The following is a 26,013-nucleotide window of genomic DNA, read 5'->3' as shown; positions in this document are numbered from 1 at the left end:
AACACCAAAAAGCATTTTAACAAAATAATACAATAAAAAATTCAATAAAAAGTAACACAAAGGATAAACAATAAAAATGTCAATGGAAGCACAGAGGCCATTTTCTACATGCGTTAGTGTCCACCAAGGGGCATTACAGAGAAAAACATTAACATCTCAAGGGTGACAAGGCCCTATACCTGTGGTGTCATGCCTTATAACACCCCCCAGGATGGTTATATACTTCACCATCATGGTTTAGTTCCTTACAACACCCACCCAGCAGGTCATTATTACTATACACTGATATACACTGTATTGCACAGCACCCGACTTGCTCACAAGACCATAGCTATGGACAGTGCTGTAGATGCACACTTGAAAGGCCACTACTTTAAATGCATCGAAATGCTAAACTGTTGTAATTTGAGATTATTTTCCCTGTGTTCTAGATGCACCTTTTCATGACACCATCTAGCAGTGCAAACATGTTTCAAAATTTCATTCTTCATAAAGAACATAAGGCATACCAAATATGTGGGAGAAAATGTGAATGAAACTAGCAAAAAATGGGACATTTCAAACAAAGTAGAAACTAAGCAAAATGTTTTTGTATGATATATACTTTTTCAGTTTATTGTAATGATGGTTTTGTTGTCATTTGGCTACCCAAGTGCAATTTGAAGTCATACATGGGTCATGCTATAAAAATATTATGTTATTGTTTTTTATTTCATCAATGGTTTGCAGTGACATTCATGTTGTCTTTTGCTACCCATCTGTTTCAGAAATGTGGCAAGTTTCATTCTGTATACATTTTTGACAGCCTGTTCTTGGCAAGTTACTGAACTGAACTGTTTCAAGCTTTTAACATACTGGTGGTGAGCTGGCATTAATTGGGTTGACTGTTTTAATGTCTTAAAGATGTTTTACAGTTGGTATTATGCTTTTGTCATCAATAAATGAAAGTTCATCTAAACAACTTCAGTTGCAAGCCCTTTAGGAAGGGGGTTCCATCAGATGTTGGAAGTCAAATGACTCACCTCTTAATCTATGTATGGCTCTTAGAATGGGTATTTTCACATTCATGTTTAATAACTACTTGCTATAGTGAAGTGTTTCTCCTCACAGCTGTGTGTGCACTACTCTTTTTCCAACGTTGCACATACTTGAGAGAAAGCACAAACTGCAAAAACAATAATAAAAAACTTATCTTGCTCTTTCTCTGCATCAGAGAGACAGAATAAACATGATAGTTTTACTTTGTGGGTGGCACGATTCCCCAAAAGGCTACTTGTGTGTGAGTACATGAGCTTAGATGTTACATGTACTTGTGGGGATACTTTTGAGTCATTAAAGCAGAGGAGTTATATTTGGAGGACTTGCATTCAAGGTTTCATTGAATAAGTGTTAGGGAAAACTAGCTTCAGTTTATAATAATACTCTGAGGATCCTGTAGTCTTCACTTTCTCTGGAATGGAACTTATGTTGACTCCTTAGCTTTGTGGTGTTTAGTCATTTTGCTGAGCCTGATTTTTCATGACCTCAAGGACTTCAGCACACCAGGGCTGTCTGTCAACATCTGCTTTTTTGAAGCTCTTGCAGATTCATATGCATTATTTCAGTAATGTCTATCCATCATAGAATCTTAACCCCCCCTTCTTTTGACTTCAATGTTTCCCAGCAGCAGTGTTTCATACTGAATCTAGTCTATGCATTACGTGATCAAAGTATTCGAGTTTTACTTTTACTATAACGCCTTCCAGTGAACACTCTGGGTTTATTTCTTTAAGTATTGACTAATTTGATATTCCTGTAGTCCTTAAAACTTTCAAAGGTTTTCTCCAAAACTCCAGATCAAAAACATCAGTTTTCTAGAGCACAACTTTACTTATAATCCAACTCTTACAGCCATTTGTTATTACTGTGAAAACCATAGCTTTAAATGGACTTTTGTTGGCAATGTGACTTCTTTCCTCGTTAATATCTTATCCAGATTTGCCATATCTTTCCTGCCAAATTTTCATGGCTGCAATTACCGTCTGCAGAGATCTTCGATCCCAGGAAAATAAAACTTGCCATTCCCTCCACTTCTTCCCCACTTGTTACAAAAAATTGACACGAGAAAGTGATAGAATTTTTACTTTCCTTTATTGTTGAGCATCAAACCAACTTTGGTGTTTTTTACTTTCACCTTCATCAACATGCGCTTAAACTCCTCCTCACTTTCAACCATGAGAGCGGTATCATCTACATATTAGAGTGGTATCATCTACATATCAGATTGGTACCATCTACATATGAGAGTGGTATCATTTACATGAGAGTGGTATAATTTACATAAGAGAGTGGTATCATTTACATATGAGGGCAGTATCATCTACATACAAGAGCAGTATCATCTACATACGAGAGCGGTATCATCTACATATGAAAGTGGTATCATCTACATATGAGAGCGGTATCATCTACATATGAGAGCGGTATCATTTACATATGAGAGCAGTATCATTTACATATCTGAAGTTGTTAATAGTAATTTTGATTCCAATGTCTTCGCAACATTATCCTGCATTTTGCATTATATATTTAAGTATAAATTAAATATGCAGACTAACAATACACAGCCTTCTTGCACTCCTTTCCCGATCCTAAACCAGGCAGTTTAGTCGATATACGAGTCTAATTGCTGGTTCTTGTTCTGCACACACATTCCTCAGAAGGCAAATAAGGTGACCTGGTAAACCCAGTTCTCTAAGAACTTGTCACAGTCTGTTATGGTCCACAGAGTCAAATGGTTTGGAGTAGTCAAAAAGCAGGAGTAAATATTTTTTCTTGAAGTCCTTTGCTTTCCTTAGTATCCAGCAGATGAGTCTCTGTCTCTTCTAAAACCAGCGTATACATCTGGCAGCTCTTGGTACATATGCTGCTGGGTGAGACTAAACTGCAGGATTTTACACAGATAAGAAGTATTTCAAGCATGAACAATAATGTCCTTCCAGCCTATCAATATACCAAAACAATCATATCCATAGTAAATGTCCAAATTATCCGTACAAATATCTACACCAGTGTTTGCATTAATATAATTTGGCATTTTATACCGGAAATTAGCTCTTCTCTCAAAGAACCATTTAGTACATCTCTCATTCCTATATAATCTCCTATAATGTTGTCTGACAATTCTCTCCTAGATTTTGATAACCCCCATGCATTCCCAGAGCTAAATGTCTTTAAATGCCCTACATCTATGTATTAGGTTTGTCTTAAATATTTATAGGAGTTCAGATATTGTAAACTTTCATAATAAATTAAACTTTCACATGCCTTTGGTATATTTCCTCTGTACTCTTTCCAATTCAAGCTCATTTTCTTATAAGGTTTACATATTATTATTCCATGCTGTAGTCTGGGTTTAAAGTATCTTACAAACAATTACTTCACAATTTCTGATTTCCTAGACTTTGCAATTTGTTACACAGCCTATGATTTTATAACTATCAGTGTCCAACTGGCTGACAGGAAAGAAAAACTAAATACTGGATCTACCCATAAACTAAGGTCCTTAAATAAATCCCCAGTTTCAATCACTATGTGCCATATTGAATATTGACAATTCAATCTATGTATCTCCAATCATATACGTTTAGTGTTTGACGCATTTGCATGACGATGCATGGTTTCAAGTCCCAACCATTTCAGTTCTGACAATATTTTATCCAAAATAAAGTTCTGCATTATTTATCCATTCCAAGAAAGTAAACTTAGGAGTTTGTGGCTCTGGATTTCTCCTACTCTTCTTTCACTTAAAATGGGTTTAATAAGTGCATGTGGTAACTTAATAAAGATGTATCTTGTTTAAAAAATAAGAATTAGAAGACTATGGAAGAGGTTACGTGAACCCTGTATTATCAAGGGGTTGCAAGTATTACAACTGGGTCTTCAGTCATAACCAACTTATTAAGTGTTCAAGACATGGAAGCTAAGAATCCCACCTCAAATTAAGCTTGAGAGATGATTCTTGGCATCCATATTGAGAACAAATAAGGGTGATGACCATATTGCAATTCTTTGTAGAGCATGGAATTTTATCTGATGTGTGTACCACTATTTACAGAAAAAAATGTAGAAGCGCAAAGTGTTTTAATGGATTTCAAAGCCTCTGAAAGTCAGCAAAACACACAGTCAGATGGACAGCAGGCACAAACAGCACCCCTCTGAAAAACAAATTGCTTAAAAGTTGTTAGACACTATGTCCTAGCACACTTAATCTTTGTTAGCATGGCAGAGTAAACTATCTGATAGCTTTTAAAATGGTTTTACCTTCTGTTGTTGTTGTTTGCCATCCAACACTTTCTATTGTCAATCCCTGGTATGGGACATGGTTTTAATAGCACTTAGGGGTACATAATAAAAACTTGCTTGCACCTTTCTGATGTCAGAGAGGTGCTTAACAAGCTTTTAATTTTCTCATTTCTGGAGTATAATCATGGCATTCCAGGCACTGCAAAGTTATTATAAGTGGATGGAAAAAGTGCTCATTATGGTAGATTTGGAGGAAGAAATGCTCTGTTTTATAGTATCACAACAAGTGGGATGAGACTGTCATTAAGCAGGATTGCATTTAAAGGATGAAACGGTATCATTCTTTGTAGGTGAAACGTTTGCTATACTGCAAATATCTTTGGATCTCTGAGAAGGGTTGAAATGAACTTTTGTATAGTGCTTGCTTTTTAGTTCTTAATAAAAAACCCTGGTCTTCCTTTTTAGTGTTACTGGATTTTTAACATCCACCTCAAATGCCATCATCTCAGTCTGATGGAACCTTGGCTTAACATCTCATCTGAAAGATGGCATCCCAGCTGTCACCCAATGCTACATTACATGGTCAGTTCTAGTATACTAATCCAAACAGCTGGTGCAGGAACATAACCCACAGCCTTCTGATTTTTCTGTCATTAAAAAACAGTGTACTACCTGCTTAACCACTGACAGCAGCACTCGTATCTTAAATGAGTGCCTGTGATACCATTGTGATCTTTCCTCCACATTCTCAACTGATTTGACTCTTACCTCTGAGTACTCACAGTAGAGTGCCTCCTGTATGAGTTATTCAACCAGCTACCTGTTGTCATGCAGGTTCAAGAGAACTTGATTCTTAAACCCATTATTCTTCACAGTGTGCATACTTATATTAAGAAATGTCATCTGTAAGAGATGAGTACAATCCCACTGTAATACTAATACTAAAGACACTTTGCTACAGCTCTCTTTTTCTCGGCAGCATAGGTATGATGTTAATACATTAGAGAACTGCTTGAAACCCATCCTTAACTGTATGACCCATAACCCAGTTTTATCTTGGTCTAGCTAAAATGGAGGCAATGACAGGACGTTGACCGTTCAACTATTTCCTACTCAGTAGCTCTCACGTTTATCTATTATTATGGGAACAGACGGCACTGCGTATCAAAGGTGCAGAACTTAGAAATGTTCTTGGATAATATGCTGTCACAGCAGGACCAGATGTTAGCCCTGGTAAATCTTATTATCATCATCTAGCGAACTGTTTTTGAATTATGCATCTTACTTTATCATGTGAGCTTGCAGTGCTGGATCATGCAGTACAACTGACCACACTAGCCTGTTCTGAATACAGACTATATGATGCTGACAGTGACCTTCTCCAATATATCCAGAATTCTGTACCTTCTTCACCTAGGGTCTTGAGTGGAACATCTCACTACGGTCATATCTCCTCTGTGCTGATGAAATTACACTCATTACTGGCTGCAACAAATTCATGACTTAAGATTCTGATGTTTGCTTATTATTCCTTATGCAATATGAGTCCTTTATTTCTAAAAGAGCTCTGGTCCTCAGCTTCACTTTGTCAGAGAAGAGCTATTAGTTGTTCCCAGAATGCACCTCAGAATATGTATTAGGTGGTATTTTTCTGCCATGCTTTCAACTTGAGGAATAAACTACCTCTCTGGTTTCCATCACATAATTCTTAGTCCTCTTTCAAGAGGCAGGGTGTACAGTGATATCTGATAACAGCACTGTGTGTGTTTGCTTAATGTATTACCCAAATGCTTGTAATTTAATTACTGTATAGTGCATGGTGATCACTTTACTTAAAGTGCAGCAGCTTACAAATAGTATAATCATTTTTTTAAGCCTGTAGGTTTTGAAATGATGGTACACATGACATTAATTCACTTGCCTGTCAGATTATATTTTTACCTCTCTATCTCCCCTTCTAAAAGTTTGCTCGGGATGCAACGTTACAAATAGAGAGAGATCTATAAATATAAGTAGCATCACACAGTTACTGACTGACAGCAAACTACAAGCATTACAAGTAATAAGCAATCAGTTATAAATAATCAGTTCATAATAGTCATACGGGTCAGCTAAGCACACTTTTTCTAAAGATTAAGCAGCAACAGGAAGGGCTGCAGAAGTCAAAGGTCTCTATCTCACAAAATGTCAGACAACATGTATACTAGTACAGAGCAGACCTGGGTGTTGCCATAACTACTAGAATGTCAAGCAAAAGCCCAAGCTAAAATACCCTGCTATATATCACACGGACAGCTAGAAACTGCATTAAAGGCATCAATCTGACAGCAACAGATGAATCACCACCTATTAACCACAGGCTACATTCTCAGCGCTTCACAGAGAATTGTTAAAATCAGCTGTTCTAAAATAAGAAACTATACGATCAAAGGTAATAAAGAACAGCATTTCAGATTAATCATAACAGGCAACAGGAATGTATCCAGTTATGCTTAACAACTACGAATGGCAGAATGAAGGAAAGCGCGCAAGAAATAAAAACTGAAATTACTCTGATTCAGTGTGCTACTTCAATAAAACGTCTCAGATTCCTTGAAAGTAGGTAGGAGGAAAATGCTCCTGATAAGGCATATCTGGGAATTAAAATAATGTCAGCACAATGTTAGGAACAAAGACACATTATACAAAGGTTAATGCATAATATGGTTAAGTGGTTTACTCCAGGTCACAGTGAGTATGTGACTAATTCAAACTTTAGTGTTCAAATCTGCAGCCTTGTGCTTTTTCCAATCATGCAGCATTGCTCTCACTTTAAGATAAGATAAATAAAATACTCCTGTGAGTGTATAAAGCTATTGCTCTTACCAATATGCCGATCAATAAAATTAAAGAGTGTAATTTCCATTAACTAATTTTATGTTCCACTAAAGAATGCAACTACAGAAAACAAATATTAACAACAGCACTCATAAATACTTCCAATCTGAGGTCTCTCTAGTCCTTCGAGTACCTGGCCTGGTGCTGTAGATCCCCAATCTGGCATTCCCTCAACTCAAAGTTAACGAAAAAGAAAAAACAATATCTTGTTTTCATGATTCCACATTGAGGAACAAAACTTATAGCTGTTGCTAAGAATTTCTAAATGATAGGATGTGGAAAGGCATAAGTTCCGGGCTAAGGCCTTATCCGTTAAAAGATAACAAAAATAGATTGTTATATGACAGCCACAGTTCAAAGATGGGTGAATGACGGATGCTGCCAACAGCACATTTTGTACCCCCCCCCCCCAAAAAAAGAGGAAAAGAAAAACAGCTAAACATGTGTTAAGTGAAATCATAAACTCAAATGTTTTTCAGACAAAGTCCTTCCAACCATGACCCCGGCTTCTAAAAAATGACTTTGAAACCACTGAACCATCTCCCCTTGTAGCAACACCCTTTAGACAACTCAGTTTTTTGGTGCAGTCTCCCAAAACATCAATAGCCATCAACAGTATGCCCTGTTCTTAATGGCCACTAATGGTGTTTTATACTTTTACAGTGCTTATGGAAGAAAGGGACTCTATTTAACTAGACACATGGTCACTTTCTAAGTGATCCACTCCTTTATGGACCCTTTCCAGCCATGAAGGGCAAGGAAAAATATAACACACATACACACACATACAATCATACACAGACACACAGACATATATATATACAGATCAAGGAGGCACACACACACACACACACAACAGTACATTAATTTTGGTTGGATCTTCTTGCACACACACACACACACACACACACACACACACACACACATACACACACACACACACACACACACACACACACACACACACACACACACACACACACACACACACGCACACACACACGCACACACACACGCACACACACACACACACAGTGATACGATATATCGATCGCCACTAATCTGAACCCATACCAGCAAACAAACACTAAAACATACTCAACGATAAAAAAGACAAAACCAACTGCTACACAAGGAGGAGCCAGGGATCTGCACACCAAATTCGAAAATCCGTAAAAAATGTCCAAACCAAGTAAGTAAACTTGTACTCAATGTTTATTTAAGCCACAAAGTCTCTGTTTAGCTTTTCTTCGGTGACTCCTCATCAACTTCCTCAGAACAGGAAATAAACACATTCAACACATTCTGTTTAAATACTACAATATAACTCCCTACTTTTGCCACACTGCCACCTGTGGTCGGAATACAAAATTTCAATATATTAAAAAGAACATACAAAAAGACATAAGACTATTTAAAAACATATGTAAATATAAAACACCCCCTTAACGATATAAGATCAAAAAACAATAAGTCAATAGCCAACAGGCTTGACTTGAAAAAAAGAAACCAGAAATATGTATTAAAAAATAAAATAAATAATTCACTTCATGGTAAATAAATTGGACCCATAATGGAGCAATACATGTGCAAAAAAATTTTTTAAAAACAAAGGCTACATTAACGTATAAAATAGTGAACTACCTTATCAAACTTTTCAATTTCAAAACACAGGAAATTGACAACATGTTGTTCAAGACTGGAAAATGGTATGCCTCCAACCTCAATTGCCAAAGCAATTCTCTGAGTTCCAAAAAATATGAAACAGGGCCCCCCCTGTTATCATGCACAACCTGATCAATCACTGTAAAGCTAAACCCATGCCCCGGGCACTCGCTAATGTGTTTAGCAAGTGCATTAGCCATTTTTTCTTTCTTAATGGCATATAGATGTTCATATAGGCGCTCATGCAGTTTACGGTCAGTTTTCCCTATATAGAAAGCCGGACATGAAGAACACTGGGCCAGGTAAACCACATGTGTGCTGGCACAGATGAATCTCCCCTGGATTTTGTACTTTCTCTCTCTGATCGCAAAATAAGTTCCCGCTTTCACGTGTTGGCAGTATCTGCACATACATGCATTTGAACATGCCCGAACGTGCCTGGGTAGGTCTAGGTTTCCTTTCAAGGATGCTTTTTAAGTTGGAACCTCTCTTGTAAATGACTTCAGGATTTAACCCTAAAGCTGAAGGACCTTGATTGTCTGGTGTAAGTAAACACCAATTCTTCATAATAATAGAAGCAATAGCCCCCGCATCCAAACTGTAAGTAGTGATGAAGCTGCAGGCATAAGTAGATCTAGTCCGGGTATCGCTGACCAGCACACCTTGATCTGCAATATACTGGCCCAAAATCGGGAGATATACCCCATTCTCCCTCTTGCGACTAACCTCATTACAGAGGTCTGAAATCAGATGGCCGAGATAACCCCTATTCAAAAAGAGGTCTCTGATAAACTCACATTCCTTTAAGAAATCACTGTCCTGTGTCACCATCCTGGTCGCCTGGACCAGTTGGCCCTTGACTATTGACCTCTTCTGATGAAAGGGGTGGTTGCTTTCAAAGTGCAAATATTAGTTTGAAAAAGTAGGTTTGCGATGGATGTTGGCCATATAGCAACCCCTGTAGTTATCCTTAGACAGATCAACGTCCAAATAAGCAATTTTCTCCATGGAAAAGTTAGAGGTGAACCTAAGGAATTCAGTAGATGTATTAAAGCATTCCAGGATGGAGTCTACTACTTCCCTCCCCCCTTGGAGAATGATGAAAATATCATCCAAAAGTCGGGTATACAGTAGGACTTTCTCTTTAAATAATGGGTTAGGAAAGAGAGACTCTTTCTCCCAGAATGCCATCACCAAATTTGCTATGCTGGCCCCACAAGGGGACCCGATAGGCACCCCTATCCTTTGATGGAACCATCGGTTGTTGAAGGAGAAATAATTGCATGTAAGAACAATGTCTAAGAGTTCTCTGGCCATCAAAATTTCTTTGGCAGGAGCTTGTTTCGAAATCAAAATCGCTTGGATCCATTCCAGTACTACTGAGTGGGGGATAGAGGAATACAAGTCTATCACATCAATAGTGAGGAAATGATTCTCTACCCACAAACATCCTCACATATACAAACGTCAATATTGCACAACAATCAGTAAAAGGAGAAACTTAACCCCATTGTTATGGGGTCCTGCTACTTAACATAACTGGCTGCCAATCACTGACCACAGAGTCAATCAATGTAAAAGATTAGATGAGCTTATTACCGATTTCACCAAATTTACTAGGACTCTACTACCTGTCATGAATATTAAAGGTGGCAAAAACACTGGTCTCTGAAAAAACAACATAGTTCACTTTACAAAAAGCATCAAGATGCAGGTTCTTCCCAAAAGATAAGTGTTATGGTTTAACAAATATTCACAGCTAGCACCATCAATTCTTATGGCTTAACAAAAGTTTACAGCTAGCATCATCAACATAGTTCAATAGAACCAGGATAACATCTCTTTCAGTAGGCCTCTCTCTCTCTCTCACACTTACTGTCTCTGAGCCTCTCAGCAGCTCCCTTTTCCAAACTCTTACAACAGGAACAATCTTCAGCTTTCTCCTGGTGTCTTCTTCTAGGTCTTCATTCTGTCTGCTGACTTGTATCTACATCCACTGCTCCAGAGATCAAGTCTTCCTTCAAGAAGGGCAAGCAAAACTCAGCATGGACTTACCTTTACTTTCCTTATATACACCGTTAATTATCTCATTAAGTAAACCTGCTTGAGCTAATACAATGACGGTTCTTTCTGCTCTTAAAGCAGCATTCTTGCTTAAAGTGATAGCAACACTTTGCTGGCTAATGCTAAAACATTAAAGAAACATTCTTTTTTTACAACAGCAGTTTTACTTAAAGGCAAAATACTGCAATGTTTACATTACTTGCATGTATTTGGACACTGTGTGGTGGAATTTGCCGTGCTATGCTACAAATGACTCCCCTAGCTTGAATGCATCAGATTCATGCCCTGTGGATGATCCATATGTCCTTGATAAGCCATCCACAGTGTGGTTGGTCGAGCCAAGCTGGTGGTGTAATTTAAACAGGTGCAGGCCATTTAGTGCAATACTTGCATTCTTCAGTTTTGTAGTGTTTCCTCAATTGTATGCACTGGGCAAATCTAAAAGCACTCCAAATCCTGTTTCATAATATTTTGGGGCTAATGTTATGGGTTTGTTGCACTCGATTTTTGACTCCCCTAATAACCCTTATTTAAAAATATTTATTTACTACTTCTTGTACAGCTTTTCTTTGTGACTGGCATTCTGTAAGGTTTCAAGTTAGACTTGCCTCCTGAAATGGTTGAATAAGGTGTTGAATCAGGTTTGTTACACCAGTAGCTCTGAAAAACTTCCTTGCTTAACAGAAATGTTTATTTCTTGTTTATATGGCTTAGTTAGTGTACCATATACCTAAACAGCAAGCTTAGAGGTCAGTTTTCTTTCTACACTACAGTTAACAGTTTCTATTGCTAAACTAATTACAAAGTTTGTAGCTCTTTCAAAATGTTGATATGGTATATCTGTGTTTGTCTTCTCTTACTAGTCTGCCTAATTGTAGTTTACACATTCAGCTTTTCTGTTATTTCATATGAACTCTCCCATTTAAGCTAAAAATATGTTTTTTGCAGCGGAAACCAAAACTAACACATGGAGCCAGATTCCAAAAGTCTTGGTCTCAGTGTAAGCATTTTTTGCAATTGTCTTATATACTGTGACTGTACTTTAGCAGTTTCTTAAGCTATTTGCTGTTATTTTTTCACTTTATAGAATAAAAAAAGAAAATCTGTATTGTCTACTGCTGCTTTAAGTAGGTAATTGTGCAGTATTACATTGTATCTGTTAGTTGTAGGGCTGTTGTCGGTAGTTTGTATGATGTGGTTACACTTGGGCTCCAAACCAGCTATTCTACATTAAGAAGGAATTTTTCTGTACCCTTGTGGCATAAGTGTGCTGATCTAACCTGTTGGGAGATTGCTGGTGAGAGGTTTATTGTGTGCTTTCCTGATCGGTAGTTAGTTTAAATCTTGTTTCTCTTTGCTCGTATTTAAGCCTTGTGTTTGTGGGATGCTGCTCTTCGCAGAGGCAGTTAGCAGTGCCCTTTATAGAAGCAAAACCTAGAAGCTCAGTTTTTTCCCTAAACAGCTGTCAGTGAAACCTTTCCAAGCTTTTCTGCTGCTCTAGGAGCAACTCAGTTGCGCACTAAGCAGAACTGCCGTATTGATCAACCTTAGCCTACACAAAGTATAGGTCCCTGGCGTAGTCTCTGCTACCAGCACAATCCTGTCATATTATCCCATTCCCTTTCACTAATAAAATATAATGTAAGAGCCTATGATGGACGGGTGATTTCCCATCATCTCTCTGACCAGCCTGATAGACATGGGCATCCTGTGGCAATGTAACAATTGTCTCATGTATACTGACAACCATTTACTCCTGAAACAAACAAATACTTTATGTGAGAGATGTAGTTACACTATGAAACTGGAATCAAGACTCTTACATAAGGACAAATCGAATGCGAAAGAGGTTCTCAGCACACAAACGCATACTTCCCACTCTAAATAAGGACAGGAGAAATAAATCCACATTTGTGGAGGTACTCTCTAGTAACTTAAAAAAAGAGGCCTCCCAAATGGAAAACACTTACCAACATAAAAATACAAAAAAAATCACAACACATAATAACACACACACACACCACTGTCTCATCAAATAAGCCCATAAGGTGTAACACCACAAAACCTAATGTATTGGTCATAGGTGACTCCATTGTGAGAAACACTGATGTTCGCCTTATCAGGCTGAATAAGGAGAGGGTTATAGTTAGCTGCCTGTCAGGTGCCAGGATCAATCAAGTCACTCAACCACAAGTACCAGTATGACTCCGTCATAGTCCATGTGGGGGTGAATAACTTGAGAAATACCTCAGTGGACTATATGAAGACAGACATGACTGAGTTTCAGATTATGAATCATAGAAGGTATAACCCTAGCCTTAAGCAGCATTGTACCTTCTCGGAGGATGATGCCATAATGCCAACAAAAAATGACTGACTTTAACTGGCTTAGCTTCTGGTGTCAGTCCAAGGGGATCCAGTATCTGTCAGCTTGGGAAGACATGGTTGACAGGCCACACTGCTTTGCCAGAGATGGTCTGCACCTGTCTCTTCTAAGCTTTCTGATACTGGCAAAGGCATTAGCCAACCCTATTGTGCCCTTTTTAGGCAATGTGAAAATAACTAACCTCCCAACATAACAAAATCCTCTCTAGATATACTCATGGTACTGCTGTTAATGCTACAAGTCTAAACAAGAAACTGCCCTCCCTGAAAGCACTCTTCACTTTGGAAGATGCCAACACTGTGCAGTCACTGAAACATGGTTCAAACGAGTGGAAAGCACCCCGGCTATGCAGGGCTAAAATGCCTTTTATATACTCAGACCATAAACTGATTGTGAAAGAACCAAAGGAGGAGGTGTGTACATCTTCATTAAGGATAAGTGCACCTCAAGACCGGTCAAACAGAATGACTTTTGAGCTGCTCCATGTCCAGTTAACTACAGGCAAAGCCCTCTACCACATCACAGCTAGCTACATGTCCCCCACCATGAAAAAAAGCATATCGCATACCTGGACTAAACCTATACTGGAGTCACTTGCCATACACTGTACCCATGGGTGACTTTAATTATCCTACCATCGCCTGAAAAACATACATGACCACAAACATGATGGCTCAGAGGTTCATGGACTTTGTCATTGCAAATGCTCTGGAACAGCTAGTCAGCACACCCACAAGAGGCTTAAATGTCCTGGACATAGTACTCAGTAACATGGGAGAGCACTGCACCCCCCCCCCCCCCGTCTGATGTCCTCCCTGGTAAGATCGAACCATAAATCAGCCTCATTCAATGTAATTATAAGACCAGATACCCCGTCAAGCTCAAAAACACTTAAGAATAAAAACAAACTGCCTCCTACTAAGTGATGGTCTAAGAAGTTTCAATGTCCACTTCCATGCAGATAACACAAACTTCTATGCAGACATGTACACCAATGCCCAGTATAACCACTTAAGCAGTTGTACAGAATCGGCTGTATTTGACTGGATTAAAAACAGGTCTTGCTGAAAAAAACAAGCCACCCTGGTGGACCCCACCTATAAACAGGCTATACAACAACTGAAAGAATCTAATGTCCAAAAACAAGAGGGAACTGGCTTAGCAGAGGAAGAAATCCCTCTCTAGCTTAAGCAAACAGATTAGAGATCTTGTCAAGTCCTCCAAGGTTAATTACAAAACAAAACTAGCCTCCCTAGCTAAGGATAATCACAAGGCATTCTTTAACTATGTCCAAAATCTAAAAGGGGAACACCTAGTTATACACTTAACTGGCTGTAGATGGCACCACCCATACTCAACTGCAGGTAACAGCCAACCTGCAAGCTGACAGACCTGGAGTAAACTTCACCCCCTGTCCTCTCCAGCCATCACCCAAAGTATACCTGCCACCATTACTCAGCCTATAATGTTAAGCGAGCAAGTCATCTTGCACTGTCCAAGGCCACAAACAAGGCATCAATGGGACAAGACAACATCAAAGGTTGCCTTTTAACTTACTTTAACATTCAACTTAAAACATGACCTAACAGACCCACTTGGATCCCTGTTTAATAACAGCCTGTGAACTAGCTATGTTCTGGTGGAATAGAGGGCAGTAACAGTAATCCCTCTGCACAAAGGGGGACCATCAACCGACTCTGGGAATTATAGGCCCACAAGCCTGACTAGCCTCATCTGCAAGGACATGGAAAGAATCATGATGGACCTTATTAACACAGTCACCAAACTCTGGATCCAACCCAGTTCTCATTCGTTAAAGGTACATCATGCCTATTAAACATGGCTGACTTCTTCGAGAAAGTCACCAAGGCCCTGGATGAAGGAAAGACCTAGCCAAGGCATTTGACACAATCCCCTAATCAGGTATTATACAGAAACTCTCCCAGTTGGGAATTAACCCCTACATCACCAGATGGTTACTCAACTGGCCACCTGGCTCACCAACAGGACACATACTGTCAAAGTGGGTGACCACCTCTAGCAAAAGATGACTCACCAGTGGCATACTGCAGGTTTCTGTGTTAGGCCCCTTGCTGTTTGGAATTTATTTCTCAAAAGTCCAGGCAAACTTGGGCAGCCTGTGGCCAACCATGTTCGCTGACGATTGCAAATTGGGAGCAATCACTAAGTCCCCCAGTGATGTTAATATACTGCAGACAGGGTTAATGCAAATAAATGATTGGTGCTAAAGCCACAGATTAAAGCTAAATGCAAAAAAATGCATTATTATCCTATTTTGGAAAGCTGATATCCCTGCTAATTACATTACAGACAGCACCCCGTAAGTGTAGACTCAGTGGTGCGTAATCTAGGTACTCAGGTTGATAGCAACCTGAACTTTGACCACCACATATCCACAGTAGTAAGGAAATTCTTCTATGTGGCACATTGTATATATAAAGGCATCACATCCATCTCTAAGGATGTTATAATTCCATTATACTCGACCCTCATCAGACCAATAATTGAGTGCAATTCTCCCTTTTGCATGTACCTTACCAGACACCTACAACAATTGGAGAGACCACAGAGGTTTCTCACCAAGAAATTACAGGGTACACAAAACAAGTATTACATGGAAAGACTGAAATCTCTTTCTCTGTATTCTGTCTCCTACAGGTTGCAAAGTGGAGACCTGTGCCTGGCTTATAGGGTAGTCTCTGACACAGCCTTGAAGGAAATGCTACACATTCATAAGGCAGTCTCTGACACAGCCTTGAAGGAAATGCTACACATTCATAAATCAAACTGCATGAAGGTACCTCACGCCTGGGATCTTAACCTAGCCTTTGACATGAACAGGTCATGCTGGTTTGATAGATACATCTCCCAGTCACTGCCACTTCTCTGGAACAAGTTTCTAATTCATGTAAAACACAGCCCCTCCCTGACCCTCTTCAAATGCAACCTAGATCAATGGATGGATGACTGCAAATTCACTCCTGGGGTGGCACTTAGGTCCCCCCTGGACAGAGGAAACCATTATTAACAATCTTAGACTCTTAGCTCTGCGAATTTCATTCACCTAATCACCAACAATTGGGGTAACTCAGGATAAATATGGCTAGGTTTGTAAGGGGTCTAGGCTTGTTAGCCTAGCAACCTTCTATGAACCTAAGTGGCTTACTCCTGTATAAGGCCTACCTATAATCCATCCCTACACCAGCGTAAGCAACTTACACTAGGAGCAAGTCTTTTGGAATTGGTCCCCTGGTCTCCAGCTTTAACTTCCCTGTTTCCTGCAGTCCTATTATACACCCTTGTTATGTAGTTTTGGGTTCTTTACTTGTATTTCTGGACTATCTTGTATGTTGGTACAGTGTTCTATGATACTTTTGAATGGAGTTTTTGTCCTCTTCCAGTTTCATTTCTTTTGCAACATCTGACAGTCCATAAGGGTTTCATGCCACTCAAAAAGACTTGGTGTATGGCACTGTTCTAATGGCAAAAAGGAGGTATGATATTAACTGCTACAATTTTTTGCTATCTTCCGCAATACATTTTTGCACCATACACTTCATTGTTCATTTAAATCACTCCACTAATCCAGCCATCTGAGAATGATATGCTGAAGTTTTTAATTGCTTGATCTTATTGCACTGGCAGAGTTTTAGTGGTCTAGATATAAAATGACTCCCTTGATCACTGTGTATATCCTGTTATTTCTCTGCTCTGGAAAAGTAATAAAACTAGCACCATAGCTATAGCCTTAGTGTTCGCCTTACACAGTGAAACTGCTTCATGGTACTTATTTGCATACGCCAAAATATATAAATATAATAAAATATACTGAAATCCATTCATGGATTTTACCAACGGACTAGCAATTTCCATAGCAATACATTTAAATGGCACCTGTATGGTAGGCACTGTAATCAAATGATTTTTAAAACCTGGATACAGGACTGTCTTTTACAATTCAGGGAATCCAGAAAAAAAGTTTTCATCTTCTTTCATTATTCCTGGTGAATAAAATCTTGCTAAGATCCAGATTTTGTTTTATCCAGTCCTACATCTCTGGCCAGTGCAAGGTTGTGTGCTAACTTCATCAGTAGATTTCTGAAACACCTGGGCAGCTACAGCTGACATGCTCCTTCCTCCCTATCATTAATTAGTCTGTACAAGTTATTCTGTAACTCAGAGTATGAATATGAAGAAGGAACATGGTATTTAGCTTCTTCCCTTACAACTTCAGTTATATTTCCTCCTGCATTACTCAGTGTCATCCTCGTACTGTATCACTGTAAAATTTAAGTGGCTTACCTGATGGTCAGCTAACTCTAAAACTTATACAAGGTCAGCCTATCATGAGTTAGAGATTACTGTCTTCTCTATTACCAACTAAGATAGGGGGTCTCAGTGTCAAATTTGTCTCCTAAAACTTATACCAGTTTTTTAGTGCCAGTTATTATATATGTCCTATTTAATTTTTATTGTCCCCTTTTCTTATTAACCTGATGCATAGAATCCTCCTTTTTTTTGCTTACAGCTCTTGCATTCTGACTCAATGGGAATATCATAAGAAATCTATTCAAGGTTATTTTCTTGCAGTATTTACTATTTTCTGATTTTTTTCCTTCTTTGTATGGTTTACTCACTGTCTCAGGGCAAATGAATACCATACTCTCACTTTCTTTTTCTTCTTTTGGCAGCTATTTCTGAAAAGGATAACTCACAATACACATTGTTTTCAGTTCTCCTTTTTCCTGTCTTATACATCCCTGTTGCCCACAGTCTTCCCCTATTTTTCTGTCTTGCACTCACACAACTGTTTCTTCCTGTTTTACTACACTGGTGAAGTTTTCCTTATTTGTAAATTTTACCCTCGTCAATATTCATCTATATCAGAAAAATAAATAGCTCATATGATATCATATGAAGATCCTCAGACCAGCACATTTATTAACTGAAAGTTAAGCAGCAAAAATAAATAGACAGAAAATAAAAGAAAACTCAACTTCACTCAGACAAGCCAAAAATACAGTATCATCATTCATTTCTGAAAGCCACAATATCCCCATATGTTGTTGTTGTTTGTCTTTCGGCTTTTCCTGGTTAGGGGTCGCCACTGCAGAACTCCGGTCCGCTAATGATTGGCAGTAGATTTTCACAAATGCCGAGGTGCCAGCTCGATGTTCAACCTTCAATGAAGGCACGCCCATTTACGCATGTCTTTCGAACACCCACCCGACTGCGGGGAGGACATGCAGGCTCCACGCAGAAGGCACTCCCCGCACTCCAGCCAAGAATCGAATGGGAGAACCTCTTGCTGTGAGGCAACAATGCTACCCCTGCACCACCGCGGATTATCACAATATCCTCATATAACTTTCATAAATCAGTGTCACTACTGCATCCCGCATCATCAGCACCTGCTAACTGTAGCCCATGACATAACCAGGCATAAGAATGAATGAAAATGTGAAAAAACACAACAAAACAGAGCCACTGAACAGAAGCAAAAAGAACTTGGCTCAGTGCCTTCAGAGGAATCATGTAGCCCCTGACAGTCTATGTCCAGTGCAGCATACCCCTTCTCTCAACAGCACTCATGTGCAGTTTAGAATTCTCTGTTTCTAGGGGTTTCTGTTTTAGTTTGACAGACCTTTTAGAACTCAGCTCAATTTGTGCCATTTTCATACGTCACAACTTCATCCTCTCAGAATACAGTCTTTCAGTGAGTGATCCCTTGTCTTCAGCTCTGCTAGTCACTTCTACTCTCTACTCTGTAATATTTTCAGGTTACAATGACACCTATTCTCTCTCCTTTGCCACATTTAGACATCAGTATGTTATTATGTAAACCCCACCTTCTACTGCTCTACTCTGCTACCCTGTCAAAGATTTATGCTGATATATCTCTAAGTGGTTTAGGTTCTTTTTCTCTCTGTATCCATAGCCAACTGCTTGTATCTTTAAGTCTTTCTAACAATATGCCTTGATCTTTTTTGGATTCATCCCATCTAATAAATACGTCTGACAGCTGCTGTCCCCAGGTTAGGCAGAGATGTATCTGTAGGTTTATTCACTTGCTGGCTGTCTTCTCTATACTAATAAGGAGGTTTATCAAAATGACTCCTTTTCCCCACACAAATCTTTAAACTGGGAAACTGTTTCCCTATTATCAAACCGTATGTTAACCTGAGCACTACAGCAGCAAGATGAACTACTGTCCTAAACACAGTTTGTGCTTCTACAATTAATGGGATATTGTTTCTTATCTCTGTGAATGCATAGTGCATCAGCTGCATTGTTCCTGACACTTTTCATATTAAATGTTGTAATATAGTATAGTAGTCTCCATGAAAAGATGTTATTTCTGTATTTGAAAGTACTGATCTTGATGATAATACTGAATACTGCAGTTACTCCTTAAAGAGTGGGGGATCCTGATATTACTATGAATGGAGTTTGGTTATTTACATGAGGATATTTAAAAGAGTGGCTGGGCATCCCAATTCAGACATCACAGAGAGAAGGTCCAGAGGAATCTGGAAGTGTTTTGTAAAGGTAAAAATTGTTGGAGACTGAAATATCAGCTATAGAGAAGGAGTCATAAGGATTAGGTTACCAAAGGAACTTGCTGGTAATCACCTTGGCACCTGACCAAAGAACAGACTGTTCTTACTGTGTAAACAGTCAGCAACAAAAGGAGTGTAACACTGTGTGTTATAAAAACATAGACATTAACTGTATTATAAAGACCACATGTATTAATTTCTTTTGTTGACATCAACCTTGCATTTCATTTTATGTAAATAAAACTGTTTTTCTAAAAGACTCAGAATATCAGCTCTAGTATTTTCCACAATACATATGGCCTTTAGCAGTGTGACCATACTGCCTAAATCAAGGACTCCTTACAGCTTTCTCCCATAAATTAAGCCATTGCACTTAGTAGTCACACAGTAACAGAAATGACATTCAGCCACTATAACAGATACTGTAGCACATTCAAGGCATAACATCATTAGTAGTATGCTTTTCAGAGGTTACAGCTTTCACAGGTACAACAGTTTTACTAATAGTAGTCCAAATTTATGTGACTTTTTCCACATTTAAAACACAGTATGTCTATAGCTGATACTTTCTATTTGCTAACAATATTTAACACAGATTTTACTACAAGTCTAGACTGCACAACTCAATATAGTTTCATAGCGCAACAAAGTTTTTCACTAATACAACAAAACCGTCAGAGTTCTTAGGGCCAGTTTGATATACCCATGTTTTAAAGCAGTAGATGTAGATCTCTTAAATATGTCAATAGCTAATATCTCAGTGTTGTTATTTTTAGTATGGCAACCCTTACCATCTAACTTTGCGTCAAATAATTGTGATCTCATAATGTTGTCATTAAGAAAAAGTCCAGCTATGGAACCTTTGAGCTTATGTCTTTGATGTAACACTAGCTCGGACAAGTATTGCCTTTTTAATATATTCATAATCATGATATTTAGTCCATTAAGGCTTTCAGTGGTTCTCTTGTCAGCTGGGTGTACAGGATCCTGGCCCAGTTGGCTCAGTCCAACCCTTCTGAAGGCATACATTTCAATGGCATCAAAATACTCCTCTAAGTCCTCTAACTTGGTTAGCTTTTTCAGTAGCAGAACTGTCCTTGGTGTAACCATTAATTTGGCAATAACCACCATCTTTTTAGCTGCAGCAGCCAACAACTGCAACAGCTGTTTTATAGTGTCATCCTGGCAAATGGACTAACACAAAGGTATGCACTCAACAAACCGAAAAAAATTACTTCCAACACATACCAAAGGACTGACTCTCACTCCCATGCTTGGGAAAAGCTTAATTCCAAAAGTTCTGTTTCTCTTGAATGCCCTTATTAAATTATCAACATGTATGGGAAGCAATCGTCCTACGTGTTCATCTACTACTGCCATTAACCTTTAAAAAATACATCACTCTTTGCATTGGATATCAGTTTTTTTTATAAAGTATGTATCATCAGCAAAGGAAAGAATACAAGGTATGCTAAATATGTAGGATAACATGTGAATGAACCTAACAAAAGACAGCAAAAAAGAATCAACAGATCAAATGAAGCAGATACTGAGCATTTCAAGCATGTTTTATAAAAGTGAAGCTAATTTTAAAAGACAGAAACGTGCACTGGTAAGTGTAGAAATGTTTTAATATGATATACGTTTTTCCCATTTACTGTAGTGATTATTTTGATGCAATTTTTTTACCCAAGTGCAATTTGAAGTCATATGTGAAGTCCTGTGTTGCAAGCATCATCAATGTAACAGCCCTGCTGTAAAAGTATCATGTTGTTGTTTCCTATTTTTTTTTGTTTCATCAAACTCCCCATGGTTTTAAGTGACATTCAAGTTGTCCATTGCTGTCCATCTGTTTCGGAGTTTGGGTAAGTTTGTACTTTGTGTATATTTTTGACAACCTCTTCTTGAAAGTTACTGGATCAAACTGTACCTCGTGACTTTAAGATAACAGTGGTGAGCAGGCATTAATTAGGCTGACTGGTTTAATGCCTTAAAGATATTTCAGACATACAAGGTTTCAATGCCTACTAGGGTCCACAGTATTAGATGAAGGCACTAACTGAGGCAATTTTTCCAAACCTGTAAATCTCTGTATTCAGAGATTATAACAAAGCAAGTCTACAATCTTGAGTGACGTTGTGGTTAAATTAACAATCACTTCCATCTTGATTGCCCCCACAGCTTATGTGGAATGTTTTATCAGCAAATTCTATGGTCTGTTTTCTTTTTCCTGCAACTAATAAATGTGCCTGTTTTACCATAGCTCTGACCAGCCTAATTTGCCCTGGAGTAGAACTAACTGGTATCATATTAATAGACCAGAACTGGCTCAGAGGGTCTGTGGCAAAGACTGGCTGAAAATGAGTGAATCTTAAGTCTTAATGTACTTGCTTTCATTATACCATTTCACCCTCTTTGCTATTTATTATTCACACATCTGTTCTCATTATGTTTCTCTAGATACTGACCACTGCACTCTCTTATCCTCCAACCAGACACAGACCCGGTCACCACTCCAGCTGTGCTTGCCACCAACACTCACAGAACTCTCTTTTGTAGGTCTCTCTCAGTCCTCCACTATATGGTCTGTTAGTTATCTATCTTGAAGCCAAGAAGCAGTCAAATGGCAACATGACCTCTCCTACTCGCTCCCAGTTACCTAAGTGACCCCTTTCTTCAATTTTTTTTATAAACAAGCCTTACACTGCCATAGATCAACCAAATATAGTACACTATGTAGATGATTCAACTTTAATTTTTACACATAATAAAGCACAGGGCATTGTAACAGATGACAATCTTAAATTTGATTTACATATCTTTTAAACAATTAAAAGACCCACCAGAAACATGGGTCCCTTTACAGGGCCAAACAGTACCTTACAGACCCAACAAGAAAAAACCTAGCCTCATTATAGTCGTGATCAACCCTCTTATATGTCTCACATATCTTTACAAACCAAATCTCTACACTAAAATCTAAACAAAGTAGCTAAATTTGCTAACAACACTGCGCACCAAATCTTAAAACAGCTAAACTGGCCAGAGCTTAACAACTACCTAACATACTCTCAGCTAAGTATGGTATACAAACTTATATGTTACCCTGAAAAATGCCCTGAATTAAAAAAAATATAAAGTTGCCCTACATATCCACAAGAGACAAGTAATAAAGTTCTGCTAAGCACTTGTAAAGCAAATAATTCATTGGGGGACTTACTATACTCCAGTGTTCATTGAAATCTCTAGTGAAAGCACAAACTTCTTATTACCTATCACTAACTTTTCCCGTCTTGTACTTGAGTCAATACACCCCTAATGACTTTCCCTCCTGCACTTAAATCAATACACCCCTCTTAACTACTACTTCTCATCTTTCTCCTACTTAAATAATTAAACACTATTTCTTATCTTTCACTTTTTCTAACTGCCCCATCCACCCTACCCCTCTCATGCATTACATATATACCCAAGTTATACACCAAACTGGAACAAGCAGATGAGATAGAACTAATCCTGTATCACGCGCTCTCATTCAAATGCTATTACTATTTTCCTGTGCAATACTAATATCTTCTATACTCTTCATTACATCTCTTGAACACTTTACACACCTTTCTGAAGTGAAATATAAGAATCCTAAACTTCTTTAGAGTGATGTATTCTCTTCCAGAGTATAAATCTGTTTACTTCTTGCAGTAATATAGAGCTACCAGAACTGTACAGACATACGCATATTGCTATAAAAACTTTACTGTATATATCTATCTTGTAACTATTTCTCTGAGAAATTAAACTGATGTTTTTCTGAAAAATGTCTGAAATTCACTTATTAATACGTGATAGAGCTTGATGTTTTTCTGAGAAATGTCTGAAATTCACTTATTAATACGTGATAGAGCTTTTCTCCCCATGCCTCTGCTAAAAATGGGCTCTGCCATTAGGACCTTCTTGGTCAACCAAGACAAACAAACAAATAAATAAATTATACCCCAACTCAGACTTGGCATGAAATAAACTAGCAGCCTGCTGACACTTAGCAGGGCCAGCCAAGCAATTTGGCAATGTAACCAAATATGGCCAGACCTATGACTGCCACAGCTACGTGGATAAATATTCCATGTAGCCACAATCCATTAAATGCTGCCTTGGCCTTTAAAACACTTCTTGGATTTTGAAACGTTACAAAGTCCTTTTTTCTAGTTTGTAGACTTTTTATCTTGGACCATAATGACTCTGGAAAGCTGACCATATTTGCCAACTCCTCTTTCTAATCTCTGTTACCTGTGATACAGGCCAAACTACTAATGAGCATTTTCCTTCAGTTATAGTCTTTGACAAAGGTCATCCCTTTGTTGTTATCACTGGACATTTCAATGGGGGACTTTCTGGCCTTTACGGAATGTATAGTATTATTCATTGCAGCTTTTTCTTATTTTACATACAACTAGTTTTATTATCTACAGTTTCATTTCCTGCAAACTCTAAGGTAACACTTTTTTTGATTTAACTTTGGCATTTCACTTTTTTTTTGCTGCATTTGTTTGACTATACTCATTGTTTTAGTTTATCTTTGCTTTTCTGCAGTCTTCATTTTAGCTTTAGTGGTTTTATTAATTTTCTGTTGCTGTTTTACCTGAATCTAGCCTCCTACAAGAATCTTACAAACTTACTCCTTGGCTCACCTTTAACAGCCTTGCGGTCTGAAAGAGAGACACTCATTAGAATATGGTTTATATGGTTAAGTCCTTTCTTTTCCATGAAAAACTCTTTTAAGTTTGAGCTGTGGGACTTTGCAGCAGAGTTCTCTGTTGGACTTCTGTTGTATCTTTCTGTGTCATAGGTTACTACTTGGCTTTTACATTGGGTTGTACACCCTCCCTACAAATCATATGCTTTTGTCAAGGCTCATCTAGCACACTCTACATTTCTTTAACTTAGCAAAGTGTCTGCTGTGAGCTATCTTTCCCCACCATGCATTTCTTTAACATTACATTGAGTTATGTGCTCCTCACACAGCTTCTCCACTTCTACTGTAGACACTTTTGCCGCACAAGAAACACACAACACAGAATACCTTGCATTGTTATATTCTGTGCCAGGCTCTACATAAAAAGCCTGCTCTTCCTTTAACTGTAACTTATTCTTCTTCTGAGCATTAACTCACACTTTGTGCATTATCCTCACGCCTCTACAAAGCATAATGTTCTTAGACTCCTTTTAGTTTAGTTTTAGTTTAGTGTTGTAACTCATTAAGCCTAGTATTTATAGACTTGAACTAGGTACATGCATTGCCTCCTGCACCTTTACAATGCGAATCTGTATGTTTTCCATTCACTTCAATTGATTTTCTTTTACCCGTTACAGTTCAGACACCATTTGAGCCAAACATTTCTTTACATCTTACATTTGCTTAGTAAGCTCAGATAACTTTCCGTTATGACCTCTTCCTGATTCACTTTTTGCTTTACTTTCCAACTCCTTGAGATCAGCTATCAGCCCCTTTTGTTCTGTTTTGAAACTCAACAAACACAGTTTCTATATTAAGTTCTGTTTTATAATGTGCTTCCATTTATAAGAGCCTTTCAAGCATCCCTATTTAATTTCTTACTTTGATCAGCAACAGCACCCCTGGTGGTGGATTTCCTAAATGATTTCTGTAACCTTTTGTCATGTCAAAGATTTTCTCCCTTAAAAAGGGAAAATTCTGTTGAAACCGAGCTTACTACAGACTTATACACTCAAACATCTTTATCGGACCAAGACCCAAACCAGAAATAGTTTCAACACTCTTACAGTCTGCACTACCACAAATATTACACGGTTCCTATGCAGTGGACCATTTCACTCAAGTATGTCTTGACTAAATATTCATTTTTTGCATTTTTCTGGAACTGAAAAGTACTTATATCATAGGTTTATAGGTGTGTACTAGGCTAATGGCCCTGGAGCCTTTACAAGCCTAGCCCATAGGAATACCCTGGTATCATGCCACCCGACCTTAGTTCCCAGTGCCTCTGTCGAGTAGAGCCACTGGAGTGATCCCCAGGGTGAATTTTCTATTTCCCATCCACTCATCAAGATTTCTCTTGAAGAGGGCCAGTGAGGTGCTCTGCTTGACATGTATGGGAAGTCTATTCCATAGCATGGGCAGTC

The 26,013-nt window shown here is 38.4% G+C and overlaps 1 protein-coding gene across 3 annotated transcripts in view; it reads right to left on the bottom strand.

Moving 5' to 3' along the window:
* The window catches only part of AKAP7 (A-kinase anchoring protein 7), a 1,625,267-nt gene that overhangs the window by 610,272 nt on the left and 988,982 nt on the right, over nucleotides 1-26,013 (bottom strand). The gene's annotated exons all lie outside the window — the stretch shown is intronic.

The sequence above is a fragment of the Protopterus annectens genome, chromosome 1.part0 (assembly GCF_019279795.1).
Source record: "Protopterus annectens isolate FY-2018-M chromosome 1.part0, PAN1.0, whole genome shotgun sequence".
In the NCBI taxonomy this organism is placed as follows: Eukaryota; Metazoa; Chordata; order Ceratodontiformes; family Protopteridae; genus Protopterus; species Protopterus annectens.
This window is presented reverse-complemented; position numbering and strand designations above follow the sequence as displayed.